Source organism: Pipistrellus hanaki, assembly GCF_964339955.1.
Source record: "Pipistrellus hanaki genome assembly, chromosome: 8".
In the NCBI taxonomy this organism is placed as follows: Eukaryota; Metazoa; Chordata; class Mammalia; order Chiroptera; family Vespertilionidae; genus Pipistrellus; species Pipistrellus hanaki.
In genome coordinates, this window is record NC_140510.1 from 79,597,075 (window position 1) to 79,601,222 (window position 4,148).

Genomic DNA, 4,148 nt, shown 5'->3' on the forward strand with positions numbered 1-4,148 from the left:
TCTCCTTTTAGGTTGACTCAGTCGGTTAGGAACATGTGTAAGCACACATTTATTGAATTCCACAGGTTCAAAGGTGATCATGACCTGCTCTCTGCCCAGGAGCTCACTGTCTGAGGAGAGACGGAGATGTAAAAGGGACAGTTGTAAAGACATTTACATTTCTCCGCCCCATTTTCCTTTTGTACGCAACCATTAGTTTTGAGGAGTGGATTCTCAATGTATGTACTGTTTCTGTTTCTGTATTTACTATATCAGACTTCAACCTGGAGTAGCTGATGACTTTTCATGTTGTGGATCATCTCTGCCTTCCAGGTAGACAGAAAAGCAGGTGCAAAGTCGGAGGGAAAGCTTGGTGGGAGAACAACCTGAAAGTTTGGCGTGATTGGGATGTCATGTAGAGAGTGAGTGCGAGAGTGGTGAGAACTGTGGGAGGGTATTGCAGTGTGGGACCAGGCCATGCAGGGCATTGGAGCCCAGGATAAGGAGATAGGATTTCATTTTCGAACAATTAAAAAAAAAAATCCACAGAGGGGTTTTTAGCAGGGCTGTGGACTGATTACTTACATTTGTGGATTGGTGAGTGGGTCTGTGGAGTCCAGTTAAGAGGTTCCTGGGATTTTCTAAGTGAGATATGATTGTTGCCTAGGAATACATGTGGTAATGGAGATGGAAGGAAGTGAGCAGATTCTCAATATGTATTTTTTTTTTTTTTTTTGGAAATGGAATTGACAGAGCTTTCTGACTATCTTAGTCTGTTTGGGCTGCTAGGACAAAATATTGGGGATTGGATAGCTTATAAACAATGTAAATTTATTCCCCACAGTTTTACAGATATGAAGTCCAAGATCAGAGGGCCAGTATGGTCAGGTGAGCTCTCTCTCCGGTTTGCAGACTTCTCGTTGTATCCCCACATGATGGAAAGGACAAGAGAGCTCTCCGAAGCCACCTTTAGAAAGGCACTAATCTCATGTATGAGGGCTCATGACCTAAGTGCCCCCCAAGGCCCTGCCTCCAAATACCACCCGTCACATCGGGCTTTAGGTTTTGAACATATGAACATTGTGGAGGGTGGGAGAACACAAACATGCAGACCACAGCTTGATGCTATGGCTGGAGGAGTAGCATTTTACCTGAATATCAATGGAAGGTATGACTCATAAGCTGGTTGGAACAGGGTCACTTTATAGTGATGAAGTAGTCATGAAGCAGTTTATGGAAAAGTCTTGTCATTTCTTGCCACTTGTACTCTGAACTGTTAAGTTTTTCTCTGGTGCTCAATTCTAAGTCTGTGAGATTGGTTCAATGAATCATTCTACCCTTTTAGATAACACGGGCCATTATTTAAACAGCAGTTATTGGGAGCAGTGTTCTCTTCACACAGGAAGGAGATTACTCTCTTGCGTTATAAACTTGACAGTGACTTAATGCAGGACTGGAAGACATTAAGTACAGAGTAAGGAGGGAGGGCAGGTGGGGAAAGAGTGATGAACTGGAGACTGCTGAGTCAGGTTTCAGAAGTTCAACTTTTTCATTCAATCATACAGGCACCCAGTATGGTGACGTGACTGCAGACTTTGTAATTTTTTTAAAAATTTTTATTGATTTTTTACAGAGAGGAAGGGAGAGAGATAGAGAGCTAGAAACGTCGATGAGAGAGAAACATCGACCAGCTGCCTCCTGCACACCCCCCACTGGGGATGTGCCCACAACCAACGTACATGCCCCTGACCGGAATCGAACCCGGGACCCTTCGTGACTGCAGACTTTGAACCTAGGTCTGACTTGTGGGGGTGATGTTCTCATTCCAAGAACACATAGATCTTTCCAGAATATTGTCTAGGTGTAAGCAATTTAAGGAATCACTTTAGATGGAGATACTTAGACTCTTCCAGAGACTAGATTTTCTGAAGATGTGGACTTTGATGCCGCAATCTGCATGACTAAAGTTCAGGATCTGAAAAAGGAGCCAACACACAAATGGAAACACTAGACAATTGTTAAGGGGTGGGGGCCAGGTGGAGACCTCTCTCTAGGAGAGGCACACCGAAACCTGGCCTTGTCCACTTTTTATTCAATTTTAGGCACATACATTGCCCTCAGTAAAGCACGGCAAACAGGTAGCAGACAGACCATCTCTAAGGCCAAGAAAGATCAGGAAGGTTCAGTAAACATTTACTGTGAGGCTATTGGGCCAGGAAATTGCTTCGAGCCACCACTATCTCCACAGAACAATGGTGCATGGTATTAGCCCTGCCAGCACCCAAGGTCCACCAGCCTTCCGCGTTCCTTGGCGCACTTTTATGACAGTATGGACAGCGGATGGCTTCCCGCACTTTGAGACAGAGATTTGTTGAAGCGAGTTTGTGGAGGGATTCCTGCGGATTTACACTTCCAGGAGGACTCAGGGCACTTCTCCTCTGGGCTTGCCATCAAGGCCACGTGGCGTTTCCCTGCAATGAGACCTCTGAGAACACGGGGTCTGGTAGGTCCCGTAGCCCAAGCCGCAGAGCTCTTTGCACCGCACCTGGACCTGCTGCAGCGCCTTTTGCTCCAGCCTCTCTCAGAGGTGGCAGGTTTTTTTTTGTCACTGGTGTATGTTGGGTCCAATGCTGTCCTCAGGTGTGGAATACACTGTCTGTTTGGAAGGTTTATCTCCCGCCCTCTGGGACACATGTGTTTTATTTGCTATTTCTTGCTCATCGGACTGATGACCATGATATCATTTTCATAGTGGAATGAAGTGATGCCTGGAGTACCCAAACCCCCTGGGTCCCTGCAGAGCTCTTAGGATAGAGAAGGAGAGACTTGCCATCGCCTTGGGGTAGGGCCATACATGTGTACTCTGCTCCAACAGAATGGAAACTGTTGCTGATCGTCCTCCTTGGTAGGGATGCAAAATGGTGTATTTGCCAAATCACTGGCTCTATGCCACATACTGAGGTCACTGCAATAGGTGCTACTTACGTCCCAAGTTTGTCCACTCTCGTTCTCCAGCATCTGTGTGACTTCTGTAGGGTAGGCTGCTGAATTAATGGAAATAGGACTTGGGCTACCACTCCTGCCACTTTTAAAGGTGCCACAATCATTGCTCTGGGATGTATATCGTTTTTGCCTCAATCTCTTGGCTGGGGAATGACGGGGCAGTTTCAGAGGCATCTGCAGGAAGTTCCCATTTCCATAAGCCAACGGGCACCTAAGATGCTAACAAACCGCCAAAAGCTCTGGGGCAAGTTCTCTTTTACAGACACCACCAGGAGTCAGTCCTGCTGACACTCTGGTCTTGGATTTCCAGCCTCCAGAACGGAGACGGTACATTTCTATTGTTTGTGGCACTTTGTTAAAACAGCCCTAGCAAAAGAATACCACCCCCCTTCCCCCGAAAGCCAACTAAATTGATAGACTTAATATTTACACTTTCCCTGAGATTCTCAAGTGCTTCAGATTTTGTCCCTTCCAGGACACACCCTTGATTTAATATTCATCCTGGTTTATCACCCATGACATTTTATTTTATTTTATTAATTTTTTTACAGAGAGGAAGAGAGAGGGATAGAGAGTTAGAAACATTGATGAGAGAGAATCATCGATCAGCTGCCTCTTGCACATCCCCTACTGGGGATGTGCCTGCAACCAACGTACATGCCCTTGACCGGAATCGAATCTGGGATCTTTCAGTCTGCAGACCGACGCTCTATCCACTGAGCCAAACAGGTTTTGGCACCTATGACATTTTAAACAGTTGCACTGGTAGGCCTGCCTAGGATATTTATGCTCCTCCTGCTTCCAGCGACGGGGTCCTCGTTGTCAGATGGTGGTGATCCAGTTCCAAAATCTCATTTAGAATCTGCTTCTTCAGTCCACACATGGAACCAACATCCTTAGGTTGAATAACTTGGAAATGACTTTGAGGTGGACATTTGCTTGAAGGGTCAGTATCAGCGAGGAGGACAGAGAATTGGGTTGGACAGAGGCAGGAGTTAAACAGTAATGCAGTTACAACCAAGGCCTTAGCCAATCCCACAGGAGTGGCACAACCCTTCCAAGCTGTTCAAATTGAGACAAGGGCACCAGGTCTTGATGGAGCAACATCGACTTGGTATTGGATTTGGGCTGCCACTGGAGGCAGGGGCAGAAAGCTATCAAAGCTG